We start from the raw sequence: 27349 nt of genomic DNA on the forward strand, positions 1-27349 counted from the left end.
CTGACTCCAAAGTCTCATTAGGTGAGTATATGCTCTCAGGCACTAAAGATACAGTGTTGTGTGATCACTCAAATTCCCAGGGCACTACTGAGCACTTCCCTAGTCATCTTCCACTCCATATGGAGAATAATGGGAATTAATTACTGGAACTCCAGCAAACTACTTCACCAAGAGGAGGCAAAAAGGCAGTACATGGAAAATTGCTCTCATTCCTCCTTGACAGGGAATAGAATTGCAGATTCAGGAGATGGATGACCCTAGAGATGGGAGCTAAGTCTCTACTGTGGAGCCTGGCCAGTCATCACCCCAAACACTAGCCACCTGACACTCCGCTAGTGATCTCTCCTAGTCTCATGGCTTTAGATACTACCACTAAACAGATGACTTCCCACCTCTTCATCTCTCGTCTCCAGCTCTTCTCTAGAGCTACAGGCCCACACTTTAGAAGGCTGTCAGGCATGTACACCTAAGTATCCATGGACATCTCCAATCCATTAGTATTCTCCACCTTCATTAGCAACCATAAATATCTCCTACATGCCAATTTCAAGATGATGCTTTGACTTTCCAAGTTGGGGACTGAATATGCTCACAGCCAGACCTCAGAGCCAGTGTCCAACTGTGCATTAACAGTGCTGGAAGGAGAATTCTTTACCCCAGAGACACTTCCGAAACACATGCAATAAGGACCAACACTGTCACTCAAGGATCAGGTGAAGCAAGGCTCCTGTGGTGTCCAGTCCCATGCATCTAATCAATGTGCCCAAGGCATCCCCTCCACACAGACAGTGAATTAGACACGCCTGAATAAAGCAGACATAGCTGAGTTAGCTCTAGGACAACATTAAGTGAGTTTCAAAAATTAACCATCATACCCCATGTTCCAGCTACTGAAAAGAAATGGGGGATTCTAAATTAACTGAGCTCAGTTACAGGTAGGGAAATAATAGTAGAGACGGTAGCTTTTGAATCTACTATCAATGTATCCCCTCACAGGGTCCAGTACATGTTAAGTAATTAAATATTTACTGAATGAAAGAATGTGTCTTTGATTTTAGATCCAGTGTTTATTTCTCTAGGGTATTTTGCTACTTGTGAGATCTCACTTTCTAGCTAGCTCCTCCCCAAACCTTCCCCTACTATTTAGAATTCTAGGGAGCACTTGATTTTCCAAGTGCATTTCGCCCAGTGACCTTGCACTGTGAGCCAGTCAGCACAGTGTAAGCCCTTACTTCAACAATGAGTTCTATGGGGCATCTTGTTCCTCAACACAGAAATTAGAATAACCCCAGGTGAATCAGGTCAAATCTATCCTGGAGTTTGCCTACAGGGAATGGTTACAATAAGCACTTCCATTTACCCAGTCTTTGCGATGGACCAGGCACTATGCTGAGCCCTTTATAGATGCTAATGTTCACTCAGCAAGCAGGAATACCATATAATTCTCCGTTATGCGTGGAAAGGCTAATCACACAATGAATAAGTAGTGGCGTGAGACTCTAAACACAGGTCCATCAGCTCCCTACTGGAGCTCCTCCTACTGTGCAACTCACCCCCACCCCAAGGGGATATTTACAACTCTTCCAGACCCCTTTGATGAGCACCTTGGTGGAATCTTTGCCAGTTTTTCCCAAAGTTCTCAAAAATTTTATTTCCAGCTCAGGCTTAGCAGGAAATACATTTTCCATTGCAGTTCACAAATATTGTAAGTGGAAATTGAAAGTCTGCAGTCCCAGAAACAGTATTAAAAGGAGTCCTCCTTGTCCAGACAGAGGGACTCAATGGATACACACACACATACACACACAGTTTTTAACTTTCAAATTGCTTTCTTAAGCAGTAAATGTACTCAACCAGAACGAGCACATCAAAATAAAGAAGTCTCCATAGCACACAGATTTAGAGACTCAAGATGTCATTTAAAATTAAGACATTTCTGAATGAAATGACTCTTCTCGTAAGTTATGTCTGAACATGACCACTGGAATTTCAGAATTGACTATAGGGAGATAAAAAATGTAAATGAGCTTTGCCGGGAGGATTCCAGGCCGTGGGGTTTTCTGGAGAGCATGATAGGAAGCTGAACTAGCTATGGTTTCATCCCAAATAAATTAACCTTGCATTAAGGGCCAAACTTCTTATTAACGCCATAAAATGCCCCCAGATGTTTCTGCAACTCAGCCATTTCCAGAGTGTGATTTTACTCAAGAAAAAAAAAAAAACTGTACTATAACATTCCCCTATAGCCAAGCATGGCTAATCTAATTAGCAGGTTCTTGGGCGCCGCTCTTATAGATTGACAGCTTTCTTTCCAAAATTGAGAAAAAGAACAATTATTTGAGCATCCAGATCCTGCAGTGCTTCTGCACTCAACATATTATATTGTCCTTTGAAAATCTCATCTCCACTTAGGGACAATTGGAGTTAGCAGTAGTCCATGGTTGTAGCCTGTTACAAATGACTGCACAGCAGGTGAGCGGCAGGCAAGCAAGCAAAGCTTCATCTGTATTTAGAGCTGCTCCCCACTGCTCACATTGTCACCTGAGTTCCACCTCCTGTCACATCAGCAACCGCATTAGATTCTCATAGGAGCACAAAGTCTACTGAGAACAATGCATGGGAGGGATCTAGGTTGTGCACACCTCATGACAATCTAATGCCTGATGATCTGTCACTGTCTCTCATCACCCCCAGCTGAGACCATCTGGCTGCAGGAAAACAAGCTCAGGGCTCCCACTGATTCACTGATTCTACATGATGATGAGTTGTATAATTATTTCATTGTACATTACAATGTAATAATAATAGAATAAAGTACACAATAAATATAATGTGCTTGAATCATCCCAAAACCATCCCCTCACCCCAAGCCCATGGAAAAACTGTCTTCCATGAAGCCAGTCCCTGGTGTCAAAAAGGTTGGGGACTGCTGCCCTAGATGGTTCAGTATCAGTCATAGCTTCTATTCCATCCAGAAAACTGCAGGGAAGATGCGAATCCAGGTATCTTCAGCAGGATGACTGGTAGGTGCCTAAAAGGGAAAGGCTGCTGCTGCTTCCCTGACTTTCAAAGTTCAGAGTTACAGCTTTAATTTCTAGACAGGTCTAGACAGTTCTATAGCCACTCACTGTTGCAGGTGTTACTACATAGGACTGGAATTATGCCAAGAGGTAGGAATACTCCATGCCCAAGGCCAAAAGAGGCCAGGCTACATGGGGCAGGAAGTGGGGAAAGGCAGCAAACTCCTAGCTCACACTAGACATTGAAAAGTACAGATTGCAAAGTCAGCTGGACATGAAGGCTCTAACATAGGCTGTGCTTCTGTACAAGATGGAGGCTGAAGGTGATAAGAACTTTTCATCTGTTGGTTCTCATACCATCGCATGCATGGCAATTACTTGTCTGTATCCCTGCTAAAATATATCAAGGGCAGGGAATGAATCAGTTTGCTTCACCAGCACATCCTCAATACATAGGATAGTACCCACTAAATGGTAGGTGCACAAAACATTTTTAGAATATCAGATATCAAACAACACTTGACTTAGTGTGTGTTCTGGACAGTATTCATTCATCCTAGAAATATGTATTAAATGGCCTTCTGTATACATTCTAATGAGGCAGGCCAGACTCTGTCTCCAAGATTGCACTGCAAATCAAGTCATCCAGGCTTTAAATTAGTGGGCTCAGCTTTGAGATGCAGAGAGGGAGAGGGAAGAGAGATCCTTCAGCTCATGGGCAGGGAAGGTGGTAACACAAGCAGGAAGGAAGACAACAGGGGCTGTGCACCCAGGGGAGCAGCACAGTCCTAGGATAGCCTCTGCCTGCTCCTTGCTTTAGTTTTCTGCCTGGGTCTGCATGTGGAAAGACAGTGGTCAACAGGTATGCTGGTTCTCCAGTGAGGTGGGGCTCCACAGGTGTTTCGATTTCTTGATTGCAGCTCCAACAGAGAGCTGGGTCCTTGGGAAGTTCTGGCAGTCCTGAAAGTTGATTCCTTCTGGTTACTGGACGAGGTCTGTGGCAAGGAGACAGCGTACCTTTGTTGTCCTTGGCCTCATGGGTGAAGGCCCCCATCAGGGAGGACCACACCAACTCTAGCACTGCAAGGCTTTGATTTACTCTCACGTCATCATTTATTGGCTAGTGGCCTTAAGAGAACCTCTGAATCTCTTCTCTGAGACTCCTTTCTTCATCTATCCAATGGGGAGAGTGGTTTCTGCTCTTTCTTGCCTCCAAAACATCTTAAGGATAAAAAGACCCAAGGAGATTTTAGATAAAAATAAGATATAGCCGCCGGCAAGGTGCTGATGTGAGTTGGCGGCAGCGGGGACATTTTCTGACTCCCCGGCACCTGATCCAGCTCCCCTTTCCATCCCGTCGCGGGGCCGGTCACTACTCTGGCCCCAGGATGCAGAATGTGATTAACACAGTGAAGGGAAAGGCACTGGAAGTGGCTGAGTACCTGACCCCGGTCCTCAAGGTAAACTTCTAGAACTGCCTTCAAATTTTTCTTTTATAACTCTTTTGGAGTAAGTCTTTTGTTGAATCAAACTTTAAGGAAACAGGTGTAATCACCCCAGAAGAGTTTGTGGCAGCTGGAGATCACTTAGTCCACCACTGTCCAACATGGCAGTGAACTTTGGGTGTTGCCGTGACATTGTTTAATCTGAGACTTGGGACTAGTCAAAAGAAGCCTAGAAGGCTGTCAAATAATATTTGGGCATTTCCTGACTTTACCTTGTGCACAGATGTATGGTTTGAACTTTAGACTGAAGCTCGAAAAGGCAGCAGAACTCCAAATGGCTACAGGGGAAGAATTGAAAGTGAAGGCATACCTACCAACAGGCAAACAATTTTTGGTAACCAAAAATGTGCCGTGCTATAAGCGGTGCAAACAGATGGAATATTCAGATGAATTGGAAGCTATCATTGAAGAAGATGATGGTGATGGTGGATGGGTAGATACATATCACAACACAGGTATTGCAGGAATAACTGAAGCAGTTAAAGAGATCACACTGGAAAACAAGGACACTATAAAGCTTCAAGATTGCTCAGCACTATGTGAAGAGGAAGAAGAGGAAGATGAAGGAGAAGCTGCTGATATGGAAGAATATGAAGAGAGTGGATTGTTGGAAACAGATGAGGCTACCCTAGATACAAGGAAAATAGTAGAAGCTTATAAAGCCAAAACTGATGCTGGCAGTGAAGATGCCATTTTGCAAACCAGAACTTACGACCTTTACATCACTTATGATAAATATTACCAGACTCCACGATTATGGTTATTTGGCTATGATGAGCAATGGCAGCCTTTAACAGTTGAACACATGTATGAAGACATCAGTCAAGATTATGTGAAGAAAACAGTGACCATTGAAAATCACCCTCATCTCCCACCACCTCCCATGTGTTCAGTTCACCCATGCAGGCATGCTGAAGGTGATGAAGAAAATCATTGAGACTGTTGCAGGAGGGGGAGAACTTGGAGTTCATATGTATCTTCTTATTTTCTTGAAATTTGTACAAGCTGTCATTCCAACAATAGAATATGACTACACAAGACACTTCACAATGTAATGAAGAGAGCATCAAATCTATCCTAATTATTGGTTCTGATTTTAAAAAAATTAACCCATAGATGTGATCATTAACCATATTCATCAATATATAGTTTCTCTAATAAAGGGACTTACATGTTTATGCATTAAATAAAAATATGTTCCACTACCAGCCTTATTTAATAAAAATCAATGTAAAGAAAAAAAAAGATATAACATGATAGGTAAGGGAGATAATTATGTGCATAAAATCATTTTCTTCCCCGTTTCCTTCTCAAAATGAACTTGGTGTTGAAAATGGTAGGAGTGGTGGTGAGTAACTATAAACTTGAAAGAATATGATTGATTCTTTTATGTATTCATTCAGCAAATTATTAGGTTCTTACTATGTTAATATATCTGTCCTGTAATTTCTTAAACAGGACCTCTTCCTCCTGATGTTTTATGAAACTTTATTGTCACTCATGTCATTTTCCTGAGTGAGGCACTCAATGGAATGGCCCAATTTGTATAAAATCACTTATCAGGAGTGACATAGATCAGGAATTTGTAACTTCACTAGTAAAATGGGTACCAAAGTGAGCAGCCATCATTTCTTCTTCTTTCTGCTCTATCAATTTAATCTTAAAACTATGAGTTGTGGCCAGGAGCGGTGGCTCACGCCTGTAATCCCAGCACTTTGGGAAACTGAGGCAGGCGGATCATGAGGTCAAGAGATCGAGACCATCCAGGCCAACATGGTGAAACCCCATCTCTACTAAAAAAATACAAAAAATTAGCTGAGCATGGTGGTGCACGCCTATAGTTCCAGCTACTCAGGAGGCTGAGGCAGGAAAATTGCTTGAACCTGGGAGGCAAAGGTTGCAGTGAGCCAAAATCATGCCACTGCATGCCAGCCTGGTGTCTCAAAAAAAAAAAAAAAAAAACAACTATGAGGTTGCTACCTATGGATTTGAATGAAATAAAGCATTTAATTAAAATATATATATGAGCATATATAACTGACCTTTTACAGCAGTGGTTCTCAAAGTGTGATCCCAGGACCGGCAGCATCAGTATCACCTGAGCACTTGCTAGAAATGCAGATTCTCAGGCCATCCCAAACGTGCCAACTCAGATTCTGGGACTGGACCCAGCAACCTGTGTTTTCATAAGCTCCCATGGGGTTCTGTTACCCCACTGCTGTAAAGCTTGCTGAGGCTGCTGGGATGCATCAGAAGAAAACAGGGAAGACGAGGCAAAGAGAAAACCTCTTAGTGTGAAGCCGATTATCTCAAGATGATGAAACAGGTTTCATTTCTTGTCCTATAACAAGGAAAGCTTTCATAATTGCTCAGAAGTATTTTATACACCACCTCAGATAAAATACTTTTGATTGTCAAAGGACTATTAGGGCCATTATATTTTCTGTCTCCTAAAATTAATGTGGGACCAAATATTTTGAGAGTTTCTGACTGGGAGCGGAAAGAAGTAACTATTTGAAAACCAAAATTTCTTTATTTGCATCTCTCCTGAAGTCAGAGATGGTCCAAAGCATTTCCATCTGAGGTTTCATATTAATATTTTTAATGAGGAAACAGAAAGTGTGAGAAGCAATTTTTTAAATAGAAATTTTATTACTTTCAAGTTCTTCATTCAAAAGTAACCTATATTTGATGCTATTCTAATTTTTATTGTTTTGTAAGTATTGTGAGTAATCATCTCGAATAATAAACTTGTGAGCTGTGGAAACACATAATAAATAGAATGTCCTAAATTCTTAAGTACAAATTTCAGTAATGAACAGCCCCACAAACCCCTATCAAAGCCAAAAGTCAAGCTAAGTTATCTGAAGTTTTTGCACTTTACATACAAAAACACCATACAGACCTTTTTAAATGAAATACTTTCTCTTTGTGATAGCCTGTGTGGCCAAGAAATCACACCCAGGAGTACTGCTCAGTAGCCATCACGCTGGATACAGACCCCAGGGTCCAGAAGTCAGAATGTGCTTAGGCACTGCTGCTTGGTTTTATCAGAGCTTCTCAAAACATTCATCTTAATGTTATTCTGGGGTCCTCATGTTGTTTTATTTATTAGAACCATCTAGAGGGACAACTTTTTATTATTCTATATTTATCATTATCCATTAATATGGCTCTTACCCTACTGTGTTCACATGTAAGAACACAGTACAAAATAGATGCACAAGCAAAATCAACAGGTGTCAGTATCTCCGATTCAACAGGTGCTAATGTGAAAATAATGATAGCTACAAATTAAACAGCTGGTGCTATGCCAGCTTTTTTTTCTTCTTTAATGTGAATATAAACAGATCTGTGCTATGTATAGATTTACATCTAATCAGATGAGGTCTATGTAAAACTGTCCTTCTGATCATCTATACACATTTATTCACTATCTTGGATTATAATAACTCATTCACTTCATCTTTCCTAATCCCCATTCATCATTTCTTTATCATATAAGACTATCTTGAAAATGATGGCCCAGATGGCTGAAGAGTGAACATTTCAGCATATTTGGATGCTAATTTAGCTAAATTAATAGTGACCAGGAGTTCTAATATTCTGTTTCATTAGTTTGCTCTTGCTGAAGGATTCTATAAAATAAAATATGAAATACAATTTTGTTTCCAATTCCATTCACTGAATTTTTATTGCTCATGTACTATAGGCAATATCACATTTCCTTCTGTCTCTATTAACCTTGTAGCTAATGATTCATTACCGGGGATAGTTGAAGGGTCAGTTAACTTAGTCCTCTGGATTTCATTGAGAAATTAATGGAGAACTGGTAGGACTTAATTGAGAAAATTAATAGAAGGGATTGTTTTCATATGGCATCTGAGAAATGAAAGCCTGCTGTTGACTTGGTCTTCTGTCAGTTAGCACTTTCTGTCACATAGAAACTAGTATGACATTATAAACTATCCTAAGAATTTGATGAGTCTTTTTACTTATGAGAAAAAAAGATAATCTCATGCACTGGGTTGACCAGTTGTTTCTTCCAATTGACTGAAACAATCAGGTGTTCTGAAATCACATTATTTGATTTGTCTAGAAATACGGGCAACATGGGTCTTAGAAGCCACAGGCAACCAGTAGATTTAGGAAAGCAGTCTCATAAAGCTTGCTCAAAACAATCTAAGCACCTGATAAATTTCATATACAAAAGAAATAAACATGCCGTAGTACAACAATTGAATTATGAGAAAGTAAAGTTGTGAAAATATTACAATAATCTAATTGTCAAATGTAGATTAAATAAAATATAGTCAGCATAAAATGAAATATTAAACATATTCACCTTGTTATACCATAGATGACATGTGAAGAGATCTGTACTATCTTTAAGTTAAAAAGCAGACTATACTACAGTATTTCAATATGACTCAATATTTCAGTAAAATACATGTGGTGTGTTTATACATGTTCTCTAAAAGGTCCTTAGAGGTCATTAAATTTATTTAGGTCATATTTTCTTTTCTTCTCTTGTGTTTTTTAATTTATTTTCTTGCAGAGTAAGTCTCACTCTGTCACTCAGGCTGGAGTACAGTAGCATGATCACTGCATCCTCAAACTCCTGGGTTCAGGCCATCCTCCCACCTCATCCTCTCCAGTAGTTGGGAGAACTATGAGTCTGTGTGCCACCATACCGTAACTGGCTAATTTTTCCTTTTTTTTTTTTTTTTTTTGAGATAGGGTCTTATTTTGTTGCCCAGGCTGGTCCTGAACTTCGACACTCAACTTATCTTCCCATCTCGGCCTTCCAATGTGCTTGGATTACACACATGAGCCACTGTGCCTGGCCCACATTTTCTTTTTAATCATTTTATTGTTTTAATTATTTCTTCACTGATTGTGTATCACTATGTAACAATAATAAAGCAATACATATCATTTGAATTCATACTTCAAAAAATATATATTTTTTCCTCCTGAGTAGCTAGAACCATAGGCACTTGCCGCTCACCAACCCGCCCAGCTTTTTTTTTTTTTTCGTGGTAGAGATAGGGTTTCCATATGTTGCCCAGGCTGATCTCAAACTCCTGGGCTCATGGGATCCTCTCACCTCAGCATCCCAAACTGCTGGGATTACAGTTGTGAGCCAATGTGCCCATCTGGTTTTATATTTTTAATGAGGCACATCTCTCAGGATATGGTTGCAGAAAAGTCCAAAATTTTTGACAAAGCCAAATAAAATATCCCTAAGAGTCATCTTTAAGCAGATCTGTTGTTTCTCTGGAAGTGAGCTTCATGCGTGAGGAACTCCCCATTATTTGGCAGAGTTTGCCGTATGTTGTTCTTGTAATGTTTGCTGCTCCTCTCTCTTGGCATTAAAGATTATTGTAGTTTTCAGTGTTTTCCCTATTGCTTCTTGCTCTTCTTTAATGGATGTCAGTATTTCTGGCTATGGAATCCTAACTGCTGCGTAAGTGAAAGATAGTCCTCAATTTGTGGACAGCATGAAGTCCTAAATGTTTGTTCCTAAGTTGGCGGCTTCCATCTCAAAATGCATTTTCTCATAAAAACCATTATCCACTGTCGCTATGTTCCAAAACCTGTAACCCACATATACTTGGAAACTGTCATTGTTCTAATGGGGAAAGACCAATGGAAGCTTAGCCAGCATATGTAATGGGTGTTCAGTGGATTGGCTTGGGCAGCTAGATATGAAAGACTCCTCTGACACATTTACTTCCCCACTTTTATCCCCCTGTTTATAATAAACCATGGGAGAGTGGCCTCCTGGTCTCTGGCAGCAACTTCACCAATCAGGGTAGGGCAGGGGCTGGGGAAAGAACAATGAGAAGATGGGAGAGTGACCTCAGAGGTGAATCATCCAGGCAAAGGGCCAGGCTCTGAGGGTTAAAGCGCAGCTCTCGGGGCTAAGTCTCCAGGGACATGTCTTGATTCTGAAACAAAAGCTAGGAGGCTGATTCCTAACTCAGCTGCTCAGCAGCTGGGTGACCAGATGCCTCAGCTTCTTGGGGGCCCACCATAAAGTGAACTGCAACCACCCATCTGGCTTTCTCTTGCTCTCTCAACTTGAACTTAGCTTACTTTTGATTCTCTTAGGATTATCACTGCTCAGAAAACAAGAAAGATGGTGACAACAACATTAATAATGCCCAATTATATTTACCTACAGTTCTATAGATTAGATTACCAAGGTACTTTATAGTCATAAACTCATTTGTCCAGAAACTCACAGGAATTATGTAAATTTCCTGATTTTCTTGTCAATTTTAAGAACAACAACATCACAGGTGTATAAAATGTAAAACTTACGACAGGACTCTTTGTCTTCAATAATCCATTTCCATTGCAAACCATCTTCAGACTTTTGTTGGTGGTTTATCCAAGGACATGGGGTTGTGTGGAGTAGACTGAAGAAGAGGAGAAAAGAAAAGGCATCATTGATGCTTCCGCGATGCCTCTAGGGAGGGAGGGAGAAGAAAGATGAAAGAGACGGAGAAGAGAGAGCATTCCTAGAGTTAAGCCTCCTTCTTTCTGTGGGTCAGACTTCTCAGAATCGAAGATCCAATGGAAAGAACAGACGAAAAATGAAGGTAGAAAAAAGGTCTTTTGACCACTTATGTTCAGGTGGCCTTTTAGAATATAAAGTAGTTTGGAAATTGTGTATATGATGGAGAGTGTTGGCAGTACTAAACCACTTGCAGGGCAGCTTTTACTCCATATTACAACCATCTCCCTGGGGTTGGTTGGAACTATTTCCTCACTTCACAGAGTCCTACCACTGCTTAGTCACTGACTGTAGACTGCTGTGTATCCAAGCTGCTAGTCTCTCATTAATGATGTAGAAAATATGTTGACTGCAATCACACATTTGCTCTTATCATGTAATGATACCATTTATTATGGTAATATTCCCAGCACTTAAAGAATCGGGTCAATCTTCAGCTTTTCTAAGAAATGGAATTCCAAACAATTTATGTGTGTACATGGGAAAAGATTCATGGGCACACGTGGAATGTGGAGATGCTCCAGAAGGCTGAATGAAGACAGCTGGTGTATTTGTTTAAGGCATACAACTAAGATGGAAAACAAATTCAGAAAAATGGTTTGGAAAGCTGCCTCAAACTTCCACCTCTTTGTTCTTCTGTGTACTTAGATAGTATATGCACCACTTTGGTTGCATCTAAAATGTGGGGAGGCACAAAAAAAAAATTCATCTGAATTATCCTAGACCAGCTTCTCAAGGTGTAGTTATAAGTTCACACTTGTAATCCCAGCACCTTGGGAAGCTGAGACCTGTGAATCACTTGAGTGAGGAGTTTCAGACGAGCCTGGCTAACATGGTGAAATTCCATCTCTACTAAAAATACAAAACAATTATCTGGGCATGGTAGTGCACACCTGCGATTTCAGCTACTTGGGAGGCTAAGGCAGAAGAATCACTTGAACATGTGAGGCAGAGGTTGCGGTGAGCAGAGATCATGCCACTGCACTCCAGATTGCCCAAAGATTTTAGGTTGATTATAAAGCAAAATGGCAACTGGTATGATTTTAAGTGCTAAGTATTTTTGAAAAAAAAATAGTGAGGGATTGAGGAAAGTTTAAAGCCTTTTGTGACGAATGGATGTGGATTTGAATCTATGATTCAAATCCACATTTGAATGTGGGCAACAGAGGGAAACTCTGTCTCAAAAAACAAACAAACAACAACAAGAAAACTGCAATACTTGCAAATAATACCTGGGACCCACCTCAAATCTTCTGGGTAAGAATCTCTCTGAGGGTGGTTCCCAGAATCCATATTAATAACAAACACCCTGAGGAAACTTAATGTGTACCAAAAATTGAGAAACACTTAATGTTTATCAAAAATTTACGGCAGGCTGGGTGCGGTGACTCACGCCTGTAATCCCAGCACTTTGGGAGACCAAGGTGGGCGGATCATGAGCTCAACAGATTGAGACCATCCTGTCAACATGGTGAAACCCCATCTCTACTAAAAATACAGAAATGAACTGGGCGTGGTGGTGCACACCTGTAGTCCCAGCTACTCAGGAGGCTGAGGCAGGAGAATTGCTTGAACCCAGGAGGCGGAGGTTGCAGTGAGCCGAGGTCCGGCCACTGCACTCCAGCCTGGCAACAGAGCAAGACTCCATCTCAAAAAAATAAAAAAATTACAGCAGAAACATCCAGTCCTCTATTATTAATTGTACCAATTTGTCTTGTTTATATTGTGTGAAATTTTGGTTGACTATTCCAAGCATTATAACAGATATTTTTGTGCTTATATTTTTTTCTTGAAATCCCATATGTGGAAAAGACATGTTTTTTGGAAGCTTATGATCTAACTTCCTTATTTTTTACATTTTTAGTTATTAGTCATTGCAAATATTTAGAAATCTATTAATAAGAATGTGGTGTTAAATACTTCTGTACCAACCTAAGTGAATTTCTATATGTTAGGTTATATTTTCTCACTAAGTTAAATTAAGAAACAAAATTCTTAGGTACATTGATGCCCTCAACATTATCCAACAAGATATAAAATTTAAAAAGGGTCAACATAATGTTTGCACATTACATGTATTGTATAATATAATATGAAACATCTTATTTAGAAATCTCTAATGACAATCTTTAATCCTTTAAAGTTCATTGAAAGGACATCCAGTTAGGCACATATAGGAAAATATAGTTTTTATCACATATATTCACACACAATGGAATATTATTCAGCCTTTAAAAAGAAGGAAATCCTGCCAATTGTGACAACATGGATGAACCTAGAAGACATTATGCTAAATGAAATAAGCCAGACACAAAAAAATAAATCCTGCATGATGTCACTTCCAGGCAAAGTCTAAGAAAGTCAAACTCATAGAAACAGTGAGTAGAATGGCTGCTACCAGCAGCGGGTGGGAGGAGGAAATGGGGTGGTATTGGGCAAAGGGGACAAAAGTTCACTTATATGATGAATAGGTTCTGAGAACAAATATATAGCAGGATGACTATAGCTAATAGCACTGTAATCTTGAATTTGTATACAGTGTTATTCAAATATGCTTTATTGAATACTTGAAATTTGCGAAGAGAGTTGATCTTAAGTATTCTCACCACATCAAAAAATAAAAAAGTAACTATGTCAGGTGATGGATATGTTAACTAGCTTGCTTGGTTGTGGTAATTATTTCACAATGTATACATATATCAAGCACAGTGTTATTTTTCTTAACATATCTAACATTTTATTAAGATATTAATTTTTATTTGTGATTATACATTAATATAGCTGGAAAAAAGAAGATATAGCTGAGTATAAGTATACTTATTCATAGTTGAGGATATATATTTTCCTACTTTGTGAATAAAGAAAAAAAGATAATTAGGAAGGAAGAGAAGGAGAGGAGAAAGAGTCAAACCCCTAGTGGGAGAGAGTCCAGTTTGGAGGGGTTTTTTGATTTTTTTGTGTTTTGTTGTTGTTGTTGTTTTTGTTTTGAGATGGGGTCTTGCTCTGTCACCCAGGCTGGAGTGCAGTGGCACCATCACAGCTAACTGCAGCCTCAACCTCCCAGGCTCCAGCTATCCTCCCACCTCAGCCTCCTGAGTAGCTGGGACCACCAGTACATGCCACACAGTTTGGAGATTTTGATGCCCAAGCATTACTCAAGCACCAAAAGCCCCATTTGCCTGGAATTTACTGCCTCTAATTTTCCAGTGGCCTCATGAACACCTGGCATCAGTCACATCCACACAGCTTCAAACCTGGCACCTCATACAATCCCAATTGTTTTCTCCTCTGCTTCCCTGAACACTTAGCTTGCAAAACATGTCTTTTTTAAAAGCGATTTTAATGATGACCTAAGATTCTATGCTGACCTGGAGTTGGCTTATTTGTTCCCTGTCATATCTAGAAGAGCACAGCCCAATGTCTCCCGTCTTCACTGCCTCTTTAATCTTCATTTCTTCGGGGTTCACTAAGTTCCTCAGTCAGGTACAAAGGTGGAGTCATCCTGATTATCTGCTAGTTACCAATTTGGGCAGAGAAGGTATGTTAGTGACTGATGAAACATTTTGAAGGACAGATTCACTTAGCATAAAGAAAGCTAAAGCCAGAGGTTGGGTAAAACAAGCAAACAAACAAAAAACAATTTAACCAATATCTAACACAAAAAAATAATATTTCCTGATTTACTTCTTTAGCGTTTGCTGCATATTAGGCCCTATAATGTTCTTTATATGGATCACTATTATAAATTTTCATCATAACCTGGTTAGCTGGATATCATCACCCCACTATTAAAGACCATACAAGATGTGGTGGAGAATGTGACACACTGACAAAGCTGGCAAGTGGAAAATCTAGGATTCAAATCCACATCCATTCGTCACAAAGGCTTTAAACTTTCCTCAATCCCTCACTATTTTTTTACAAAAATACTTAGCACTTAAAATCATACCAGTTGCCATTTTGCTTTATAATCAGCCTAAAATCTTTGCCGAAACTAGGCCACCTCTAAATTGCTTGAGGCTCATTTCAGCTGCCTTATCTGCTCACCTGCTGTTATGGCTTATCCACAGTATCTTCTTCTTTTCTGCTGTGTTATTTTAATTTTATTTTTTTGAGATGGAGTCTCACTCTGTCATTCAGGCTGGAGTGCAGTGGCGCTATCTCTGCTCACTACAATCTCTGCCTCCCCAGTAGCAAGCTTTCTGAGTAGCTGAGATTACTGTGCCACCATGCCTGGCTAATTTTCACATTTTTAGCGGAGATCAGGTTTCACCATGTTGGCTAGGCTGCTCTCGAACTCCTGACCTCAGGTGATCCACCTGCCTCAGCCTAAGTGTTGGGATTACAGGCATGAGACACCACACCTGGCCTTTTCTACTATGCTCTTTTAATTATTTCTTCAAATTTGTACTGGGCCCCTATCATATGTCACACTGTATCCTTAAAGTGGTCTTTGGTTCACTCAGCTTATGAATATATATTTTTGTGGAAGTTTCTTAGTCCATCTGCTACATTTTCCAAAAGTGTAGATGACTATAATTGCTAAATAACTGTTTTGCAAACTGTGGACCAAACCCCCTCCCCATTAGGGATATCAATTTTATGTTTTGCCACTAGCCTTTATTAAAGTGAAATAGAATATAATGGAAAATACATGCGTATTGCAGATAGTAGAGTGAACTTTACTTTGGAAACTTTCATTTCAATTATATATGGATGTTTCAACACTCATTTGCATTTGTGTTGCAGTGTAAAATGTATTTATTACTCAGGGTCTCAGCCAACATCGTTTGAAAAACACTTCCTTGGACTAAAGGCTTGTAATGTGGAAAATATGTCTTGTTTTTCTATCTTCAATTGAGCACATTGCTGCTGCCCAGTTGGGTGGGTTATTATCTCTAATTTTAAGAGAAAGTTCCCTGCTTGTTGATTCTGAATACCGACTTTAAGGATTGCAAATGTTGTTCTCATGTTCTTAATGTGATTGTCTTTTCCTCCACTTATGAATGCATCAGACAGTGGGCTGCCGGGATAGCATAATGCAGTGACTTTTTGTAAAGGAAAAAAAAAATCTTTCAATAGTAATGCACTCATTTATTCTTTTCCAAAACACTTTTCATCATGTGGACATGGTCTTAGCACCTCGAATGTTAATTATCCACTTCAATGGTACTAGATATTCCTGTGAGGAAAATATATTTGATGAGTAAGACTAGGGGAAAAAGTTCTGAAACATACCTTTTCAATATGATTAGTGCAAGGTCAATTTTGAAAGGTCACATGGTATGAGAACTCCAGGTAAAACCCCAGGTTTGTTGCTCTATCTTACAATTATACGCAAGTTTCTTTTTCTTTTCTTTTCTTTTTTTTTTTTTTTTTTTTTTTTTTTGGTAGAGGCAGGGTCTCGCTTTGTTGCCCAGAATGAAGTACAGTGGTGTGATCTTGGCTCACTGCAGTCTTGGCCTCCCAGGTTCAAGTGATCCTCCCATTTTAGCCTCCTAAGTACCTGAGACTACAAGTGTATGCCAACAGACCCTGCTAATTGTATACTTTTTATAGAGATGAGATTTCACCATATTACCAAGGCTGAACTCCAACTCCTGGGCTCAAGCAATCTGCCGGCCTCTGCTTCCCAAAATCCTGGGATTACAATCATGAGCTACTTGCCTGGCCTATACCCAAGTTTCATGAGTCTAGACTTACAGTTAGTTAAATTATTTGTGGAAATGAATTTCTACATTATAACACGTTATATTTTGGTGACCCAGAAACAAGAATATAATGTGAAATATAGAAAATGCACTCATCTTCCACAATATATCCAAGGGATTTTATTGTCAAGCTCAAATGTATGTCAAGTAGAGAGTGGCTTTGAAGAAAAACTGTGGGTTGGTTGGAGTTGAGAGTAAGACAGGAGAGAATTTTATAATCAGTGAAGGAAACCACAGTCTCAACAGGAAATCAGTGCTAGAAATTGAGCCATCACCACTCCCCAGTGTAAGACTGTGTTAAATATTAGATAAAGGATAAGAATTCACATCTCCTCTGGATCATCATCCAGCCTATCCCCCCAGTGGTAGACAGATTAAAAATAAACTTTGTTTTTGCCTGTGTTTAGTCACAAATCATTTTGGCCCAGAATGGAGTCAAACAGTGTGGATAGAAAAAAAAAATTGCCAAATATTTGATTTATTTAGAACTACTTGCCTTCTGCAGAAAGAGGCTCAATTTGCTTGGGTTGATTATTACTCAATGTTTTCTTTTGCCTTCTCATTCTTTCTGTTGTAAAAAAAAAAAAAAAAAAAAAAAATCTCTGCAAGACCCAATCTAGAAGTGCCCATGGATTCCAAATTGTAGAATTTGAATCTGTGAACAAAATGGGAAAGCTGGCTTTTGAGTTGCATTAACTGAATCCTCATTAGTATTTTGACTACCTGCAACACCAAATCTGGAATAAAGAGCATGATCAGATTGATGAAAGAGTTGCTACAGAAAGTGCAATGAACAGCTCTGAAATCTTGCAGGATTACAGGCTCTCAGTGACCTATTCGGAGCGTAAAATTTTAAGATTGTAAATATTCTTAAAAGCCTTAGTATGTTGAAGCTCGTTCTTCCCCTACCTACTCTCATACACTGACTGAAGCACAATGAGAGATTGTAGGAGACTAACACAGGAAAACCTCCTATATCCAAGGGACACAAGTCCCTCTGTGTTCCCACAGCACCTTGTCCAAAGGATTGACATATCTGTTACACACACTGTGCCCTATCTCATCCTCAGTAATTATAAGATAGACTTGAAACAGAATAAACATGTATCAGTATCAATTAAAATTTTTCTTTACCAAAACATTTTGGTTTATGACTTCATGACTCAGTGAATAAGTCATCTTCTACATGTTGACTATAAACGAAGCTGTTGTTATAATTTATTGTTCTTTTCCCTAGCCACCTGATCTCGCTGAATTCCAAATAGTGGAGTGAAGAAAACCTGATCACCTAAATCTCCAAGACATTATAAAACAGCCATTATATATGTATGTGTATGCATGTGTAGATACACATACATGAGAGAATAAACTAAAAAGCTAATTCTACCACTAAAATGTATCTTCCTTTAAGAAAAACATTCTTCCTTCATCAAAGTCCTACTGATGAGTTTCTGACTCTGAATATAGACATTGCCACCATTTGAAAAAACATCCAGCCATTTGCTTAACATCATGCCCTCTGGCTCCTTGCTAAGAAGAATCATGTGACCACCATGCAACACAAGCTCTCCAAATTATATCTCATATTCTCACCAAAATGTGGTTTTGCAGTTACAACACACCCAGTGAACAGCCCCTGACTGTTTAGGGAGCCTTCCCTGACTCACGTTGGCCTCTGATGAGTTAATATGTGCAAAAGGACTGTACATGTTTAGGTAATTTACTTATTTAAAACATTAAAAGTTTTCGGCTTTTAGAAATTCAAAGAAAAAGCAAAGCAGTCGAATGACTCCTGACCCTAGCTTATCAGATGACGGGTGTCATGCTGTCAAGCCCTCATCGCTGACCATGTAAGGAAGGCCACATTTTAGAGGTGTTTACAGCTGTTTAAGGTTCACACTGCCCATTTGTGTCAACACTAGGCAATGCAGATCACCTAGCCCTAGTGGGGTCGGGCACACAAAAAGAAAAGCAATGTAGATAAATACTTATCTAATTAAGGGTCAAACTCTTCTTTTTTCCACTACTTTTCACATCAGAGGGATCAAACAAAACTGGAGAAAGCAATCTTCCCTTGTACATTTCCCTACATGGTCATCCATATTTCAGAGGCAATTGCTTTAAACATTTAAAGTACTGTAGAACTGTCAACTAGAGAGCCTGAATTCCATAGTTCCCTGGAGAGGTTGGCCACAACTTTTTGCTAAATTAACAAATTATTTGTTTTTTTAGATACCGTATTTTAGGAGGGAAGACCATCACTTGTTCCAACAAAAAGCTTAATAAGCAAGTTGCTGGACTAGTTTTGTGGAGTGTGCAGGCATTAATAGAATACTCCACAGTGTGTATGTGGTGGGCGGCAGGTGTGTGGGTGTGTGTGCATGTGTGTGTGTATGTAGGTGCATGCCATGTGCATCTTTGTTTTATCTAAATTGCAGGCAATAGCCTGCATATAATTGCTCTCTGTCTGGAGTCGCTGTGTCTGGGTTTAACTTAGCATTAAGGGAAAACAAGTGATTCAGGTCACTTCAGAAATCATCATATCTGAAGTGCATTAGAATATTTTGGTTGATTAAGAGGGATGGTTTTGTAACTGAAATATCTGATGTCTCATCTCAGAATTTTCAAATCTATTACTTTGTAAGAGGACCTGAGAGCATCTGTGTGACTGTTGCATGCCTGAATACCTGGAAAACACCTGATTTGTGGGAGTCAATTTTCTTGACAAATAAACTTTTTCTTTATTAGTTTCAGTTTTGTAAAAACATCTCTAGCTAAGGAAATCTTCTGTGTAAATGGTATATCTTGAAGTAATGTCTTTAGCCTGATATAACACTAAATGCCACCTGTCTACCCCAAATCAAAATCTGCAATCTGAATTTTAATTTTTGTTCATTTTACACTCTGATGAGTGTAAGAGTAAGAGTAAATTATTACTCAAAAGTAAATGATTTAGCATTGCAAGTTTATGTACATATATGGGATAGAAAATGCACTCACATTATACTTAGATGCCTAACTTAAAAATTGGCTTCTGTATCTAAACCTTCTCAAGAACGATCCATCTCTCATTTAGCTCCCCAATGTATGGGAAGAGAAAAAAAGTTACTCCCTCCCCCTCCCCAAGATGGTGCCTCTGTATGAAGCTCTGTGTGTCTTCGGAACAGCAGGAATGAGAGGGATCAGAGTCACAGGGGACTCTGGATACATCTGGTGTCTAATGAGGGTTGGCTGGTCTGGCTGATGGCCAGATAGGCAGGAGGTCCTGTCTCACCTGCTCACGTGTCAGGCTTCTAATCTCAGAGGTCCCAGCTGCCACTGCATCTTGACTCTCATGCTGGCCCTCTGCTGGTGCCTGGCCCTAACCCAACACACCTCATCATGGAGGACTGTGGGAACCACTGAGACCTTGTGCTGAGCACAGAAATAGTACAGCCTCAGGCACATCCATCAGGCCCAGATGCCATCGTGTGGCTGCAGCACCAGCAGGGCCTTCATAGTGGTTTCCCAGACTATACCATGAGAGTAGGAAAGGACCCATGTCCTTCACTCCCCTGAATATATGTGTTCATTTCTAACATGCCTCCATGTCTGTTCACCCTACTCTTTTCTCCCAGTGTCAGTTCTCTCATTTGTCCTCACTGATGCCGCCATTTTTTTCCTCTAGCTGTAAGGGTCACAGAATTTTAGCTGTCCACATGGCTTCTCTGAATAACAATTATGTTTTCCACCTTCTTTTGCATCTGAGTGGTCAGGTGACTGACCTCTGCTAAGGGATATAAGCAAAGTGATCAAATGTGGGTGTATGGCTTTCTTTACTTCTTTTTTTCTTTACTGGGTGAGATGCAGATGAGGTACACAGAGCTACAGCAGCTATCTTGGACTATGAGGCAACCTTGGAATAAGGATCATTGCAGAGTGAAAAATAAAAAGGTGAAGCTTGAGTCTCTTACACTGAAGAGTGCCATCCCAACCTTGAACTGCCTTCCCCAGGCAACCAGAAAGGAGAGAAACACGTTCTATCCTGTTTCAACCACTGTTTAGACTTCCCGTCACTCAGCATCAAGGCTCCTCCTGCCATATCTCCTCTATCTCTTCTCTCTCTCACATTCTACCTGAGTTGAAGTGGGAGTTTCTGCTTTGTCTTTCTGACTTGTAGAGATGCTATTCCATTCTTGTGGAACCCTAAGTCTCCCGGCTCAGCTTTTCTTTTCTTCTTTTGGCGGGGGAGTAGGGAGGACAAAATCTTATGCTTGCCCAGGCTAGAGTGCAGAGGTGTGATCATGGCTCACTGCAGCCACAATTTCCCAGGTCCAGGCAATCCTCTGCCCTGCCTCCCCGCTTGCCTCCCAGGTAACTGGGAATACAGGTACATACCACCAAATCCAGATAATTTTTTAAATTTAGGGTAGAGACAAGGTCTTACTATGTTGCCCATGCTGGTCTCAAACTCTTGAACTCAAGTGATCTTCCCATCTCAGCTTCCCAAAGTACTGGGATTACAGGCATGAGATATCATGCTCTCTTGACTCAGCCGTTTTGACAGAAGCAAGCAGAGGTCCTCCTCTTGGAGAAATAGATGATCTCATCTTCCAGGCCTGACTTCTAATGAGTTAATCAGAATGTATAAAAATTTAGAAAAGTATTTTTCAAGAGGCTAACTTACTACAGACTCAACAAAATTTTCTACCTGATGTTAAAAGCTGTGCCTTTCCCTCTTTTTGCAGTCTCAGTAGAATAATCATGATTCTCCCTGAGACAGCTGAATACTTTGGACAATGTGGGAGGTAGTGATTGTGGGAGGTAAGTTGGAAATGATGCACCTAAAAAGGGAGAAATGAAAGAATGTGAACACATTTAAGAACCGTGGCATCGCCATTACATATGCACGTATGTATATGTACACTCACAGCACTCGTAGCATGTGTGGGTGGATATATACACATATGCAGTATATAATTAAGTAATTCCTGCCCAACCAACATTAAGTGTAAACAAAATACATTAACTGTAATTTGTTCAGGATCGGACCCCCTTCCCAGCTGGCAAAGAACCTCATAACCTCTTCCCACTCCTGCCCCCAACAAATACCCCTCTCCCCCAGTTATTCCTGAATAGGGTCTCTAGGGTCTCGCTGGCTTAAAGCCTCAGTGAGCATGTCAAAAAGAACCCATCTCTATGTCCCTTGCCATGGTGTAGATTTGAAGAGCTGAGAGAGGGCTGGTGGAAGCACCCACTGCCCCCTGTGTTGAGTACCTTTGCCAAGTATGCAAACTACACAACTGTGCATGACAGCCTGCTGCCTAAAAGCCACTCACAAGAGACAATTCTCTGTGCGTCAAACGCCCCTGCCCTTCAAAAGCAGGACTTCTCCCTCTCTAGGGGTTCCCCTCTCGGCCTTTCCAGACTTGTCAAACTCTTGAGATATGTCTCTCTTTTAGTCATGATTATGTGGCTGTTTGGTCACTCTGCATACTGCCCAGATATGGGGCAAGTCTCTCTCTCTTGGCTCCAGATCACTGAGTCCCAGATCAATACTGCTCACTAAATTTAATAAAAATCCCTGATGTAAACACCTCATGAATACCAGCCTCTTCCTTGGTGACAAAACTTCATCTCACCATTCATTCTTCTGCCTCCCCATTTCCCATCCAAGGACCCAAGCACATAATCTGATCCCCTAGGTCTTCCCCCCCTGCACACCCCGTCCCATCTCATCCTGCAGGAGGCTCCCCTGAGTTTCTGGGCTCCCGCCTGGCACTCCTTCAGCAGCTTCAATGCATTGTGTTCCTTCCGCTAAGCATGAGCTGTCTCCTGTGCCCCAGATGGTGGCCCACCTCACCCCCAAATCAATATGTGTAGCCCCAGCTTGCCCTTCAGATCTTAGGTCAAATATCACCTGTTCAGGGCTGCCATCTCTGCACATGGCCTCTCTCCGACTGTCCTCTTTCAGGAGCACTTGTTATACTCTCAGTGCCCCACCCCTCTTTTTTAATGCTTTGCACAAATTGTTTTCTTTCATTTCTGTGTGCCAGATCTATGTGGACACTGATTCTAAGAGTAGCTTGAGGATATCTTGTTCCATGACTTCACTGCCTCCCTTGGAAACAGGCATCATACAGGACATCAGAGGAAATGAATACAGAGTAAATCCCTCCAAAGCATACAAAACCTAAGAATACAGGCTCCTAGGTAAAAACCTTCTGATGGAAAATGAAATAAAATGAGATAACAATCTAAAAATTGTTTAGAAGAAAAATATACCATAAGAAACCACAGTTTTTGCCAGGCACGGTGGCTCACACCTGTATTCCTAGCACTTCGGAAAACCGAGGCAGGCAAATCACTTGAGGTTAGGAGTTCGAAACCAGCCTGGCCAACATGGTGAAACCCCATCTCTACTAAAAACACAAAAAATTAGCCTGGCATGGTGGCAGGCACCTGTAATCCCAGCTACTTGGGAGGCTGAGGTAGGAGAATCACTTGAACCCGGGAGGTGGAGGTTGCAGTGAGCCAAAATTGCACCACTCCACTCCAGTATGGGTGACGGAGTCTTGCTCTGTCTCAAAAACAAAAAACAAAACAAAACAAAAGCACAGCTTTTTTGGGTATTTTCTTTGATATATCCGGGTGGACATCTGCAGGAATGTCTGTATACTTGACTTTAGTTGAAACAACAGTGTAATAGTGAATACTGGCTGGCCTATCTAATGCTGTGTAGCCAAGCAATGTTGATTGATCCAACTTCCCTGTTTGAATGCTATACCTCATCATTGCCTATGCAAGCCATAGAGCTTTTTTCTATATGCCAGTTCTCAGGACAATCTCTTTTTTGGCCTCTGTCAAATCTTTTCTGAGATGCAAACAGAGTTGTGTAGTTGCTGGATTCAATAGGCTCTCAAAACCCCACTGTGTACCTACCTCTCTTTTAACTTTTCATTTAGTATCATCACACTGGGAGGTCAAAATTGGCTATGGTGGGAATGTCACCAAAAAGAAATAAGCCAACAGCATAAATCAGGGCTTTATTTCAAAGTGCCAGTTGTTCAACCTTTCCCAGCACATCACTGGAGATAAAAAAAAAAATCATAACCAAATCAAGAATCCTGTTTTTAAACAAGTTACTTTAGGGCCACCAAGTCCTGATCATATTTCTTCTATTCCACTGAAAAGATCATGTAGATCTACTATTTGGCATGGTATTGTTAAACCTTCCATACACTTCTTGGGTGAAATTCTGAAGCCACAGTATGACAAAATAACAAAATAAATAAGCCTCTGATATAGAAGTTTCTCATTTAACTTAGAGTTGCTTATCATCTAACCTCATTGACACTGATTATGGAATTTCCATGCATCCCTTTTCTCATTTGGTTAAAAAAAAGGTGAATGGGTTGCTCCATAGGTCAGAAACAATACAGGAGATGTGACAGGGGGGTGGGGGGGGGTGGCTGTGGCTGAGATCCACAGGACACCTGGCTCCTGTGCTCTACAGATTCCCCTCCCCCTACCTGTTACCTCCGGTTCCCATGACAGCTCTGATTTCCTCCCACTCCAATTCTTTTCAAATTATTATAAAATGGACTTCATGAATAATAAGAACTTTTAAGAATAAATATTAAAAGAAATAATTTAAGAGTAAGGGTCAGAAACCTCATTGAGATGAATGACAAATTCTGCCAATAGTTACCCTCACTAAGTTTTAAAAATAGGGAAGACTCCTTCCATTAATATAACTAGTGATGGCCATAAATATTCCTTCCTCTTCTTTTAAGCTTTGGAGTAAAACAACTCTATATTTAAACTTATACAAAATCACATAAATTCTCCATCTGCAGCCCGATTCTGATAATATGTCCTTTGGGATCCATCTCCCTCTCTATTTTTACTTGATGTGAATTTATAAATGTATAATACAATCTTCTGGCTCTTTTGGTGCAGAGAATTTCCATTATAGGGCAAAAGCCATCAGTGTCTTTAAACACTCACACCCACACTCCTAAACAGACAGGAGCATTCTGTCCCATAAGAAACATTTATACAAAACGTAGCATGACCTTAAGACAGACAGAAAGGAGGATGACTGTGGAAACTTGAAACCAATGAAGTGAGAGCTGACACTTGCATGATATTTATGATGTGTCAGACGTTGTTCCAAGCACCTTATGTGTATTAACACATGTAATCTTCTCCAGATTCTTAGAGATAGTAATTGGTATTATCCCTACTTAATGGTAGACAAAATCAGGGCAAAAAGAGGTTACGTGACTTTCCTGGTAGCACATACTGGTAGGTAAGTAACAAAGCTGGAATTCAAACCTTGCATTCTGGCTCTAAAATTTATATCACTATACCAGCTCCCCAAAGGCATGAGGTAGAATCATCCAACTGCAGCCCAGTGCAAAAGGTGTGCTTCATTTGCTTGTCTCTTGAAACTACCTCAACCTGTGTTTCTGTGAAATCCAGAAACTCTCACATCAGAAGGACCTTGGCAATAAATGTAAGCCCTTATGCTATAGATTAGGAAGACACCCCAGATAAATGGGTTTGCTATCAAGAGAATAAAGGGAAAGACACCACACTGTACTTTAATAATATAAAGGTTGGGAATATTTAAACTGCTCTTTCAAAAGATACTTTAAGTTACCCCTAAAATACAACAAATACATTTTTCATTTTTTTGGTAATTCTTATTTACATTAATGTTAGATAGCCAATGATAACCAAGGAAAGGACTAAAAAGAAAGTCTACCATGCTGCTGCCTAGACCTTCAAAACCAGAATCTGCCTTTCAGATAATTATCCAGTCCCAGTAATGTGTGGAGAATGGTGGAAATTCTTTAAATGTTACCATGTGCAAACAAGAATTAATCAGTTTTGCAATAAATTTCAGCTTCTAAAACAGTTATTACCTCCACAAAGCATATAATAGATTTATCTGAGATAGTATGAGTGAAAATACCCATAATATGAAGTGGGTATTTTGTAAATTTTGATAATATGAGTGGAATGCATCATGCTCAATCCATGGTTTGAACCCAAGTCTATTTTGATCAGATTTACTTATCCAATGTCTTTTTAAGTCACAAAGAAGAACCACCCTGCTTAGCTTTCTATTTCCTATTGAGAGCCTGCTAACCAGTTCTCTTACTCATGCCTTAGGCCAGGACAATGAAGCCTCATCTACTGTGGAGGTTAGAGTTGATATTAAATGTACATGTGATATACGGATCTAGATTCCATACTAGAAATACATACACAGTGTTATAAGAGTATTAACTCCCAGCTACCTGGAGATGGACTAAAGATTAGTTTTAGCATATCTTCTTGAGGAGAGAACATTTGCATTTTGGGAAATAAATAAATTCTATAAGGCAGGATGGGTAGAAAATCATAATCCAGACAGCAGTATCAGAATGTGCAAATGCATGGAAGCTTGAAAGAACATGGGATGTTTGGGGAACCACATGCAACTCCTCAGGCCTACAGCAGGTTCATCCTTTAAAGTACTTTTCAAAAACTTGGAACATCTTATTGAGGTAGCAATGTTTAAAGCTGTATAGGAAGGTAGATGCAAGTCAGCCAAGGTCTCAGGCATCAGGACAAAGGACTATGAAGCTAATTTTGCAAGTAACCTTGATGGAAGTTTCAAATAGGAAGACAGCATCATATTTGTGCTTTAGAGAGTTCCCATGGTCAGCAACAGGATATATACATTGCCCAGTTAGGAAGCAATTGGAATTGTCCAGGTAAAAGGAGATTAGAGTGTAAACTGAGAAAGTGCCGCTGAGAAAAGTGAAAGGAAACAAATACTATTTAAATTAAGTAGAATTTTACAACATTTCCTTTATGGCACATTACCAAAAATATTTAACATAAATCTTTCTTAAATAGAATACTTTCTGATTTGAGTTATATCTCAAATTTTTCCTATAAGTAGTAAATGCAATTTAAAAATTTTGGAAGTTTCAAAACAGTCTAATAAAATTTCACAATAAGTTATACATTTACTGGAAGAAAAAAATATATATATTACATATATTCTGGATGGGAATTTGTAGATTATAAAACCAACCAAATAGAGAACAGACAAGTGAAATGGAACCAAGCAGTTAACTTGGCCAACCAAAATTAAACAATATCATACCAGACCCAATAGCTGAATCAAATGCAATTCTACAAAAGCCAGGAGAGGCTGGGCACGGTGGCTCACACCTGCAATTCCAGCACTTTGGGAGGCCAAGGTAGGCGAATCACCTGAGATCAGGAGTTCAAGACTAGTCTGGCCAACATGTTGAAACCCCATCTCTACTAAAAATAAAAATTATCTGGGCATTGTAGCATGTGCCTGTAATCCAAGCTACTTGGGAGGCTAAGACAAGAGGATCACTTGAACCTGGGAAATGGAGGTTGCAGTGAGCCAAGATCATGCCATTGCACGCCAGCCTGGGCAAAAGAGTGAGACTCTGTCTCAAAAATGAAATGGTCAGGAGGTAGGGTAGATTCAAAGAGGGATGTTGCTATTTAGAATTTCCATTTCCTCTGTGTTAAAATCTGGAAACTTTGATTCCTTTGATATAGCTTAGC

The 27349-nt window shown here is 40.0% G+C and overlaps 1 long non-coding RNA gene and 1 pseudogene across 5 annotated transcripts in view; one reads left to right on the top strand and one right to left on the bottom strand.

The window, feature by feature from the left end:
* The first annotated feature begins 4664 nt into the window (after positions 1-4664).
* On the top strand, positions 4665-5623 carry LOC108295942 (annotated as a pseudogene). The gene has a single exon (XR_005198337.1). The product of XR_005198337.1 is annotated as a ubiquitin-like-conjugating enzyme ATG3 (transcript).
* Positions 5624-10685: 5062 nt separating this feature from the next.
* LOC108295980 overlaps positions 10686-27349 on the bottom strand; it is a 155589-nt gene continuing 138925 nt past the window's right edge. For all 4 annotated transcript variants that reach the window (XR_001821692.2, XR_005198341.1, XR_005198343.1 and 1 more), the window contains 3 exons: positions 21453-21585; positions 14420-14564; positions 10686-11726 (listed from right to left, as the gene is read on the bottom strand). This is a non-coding gene — a long non-coding RNA (uncharacterized LOC108295980). The remainder of the gene's footprint in view (positions 11727-14419; positions 14565-21452; positions 21586-27349) is intronic.

This window comes from Cebus imitator, unplaced genomic scaffold (genome assembly GCF_001604975.1).
Source record: "Cebus imitator isolate Cc_AM_T3 unplaced genomic scaffold, Cebus_imitator-1.0 Scaffold19, whole genome shotgun sequence".
Lineage (NCBI taxonomy): Eukaryota > Metazoa > Chordata > Mammalia > Primates > Cebidae > Cebus > Cebus imitator.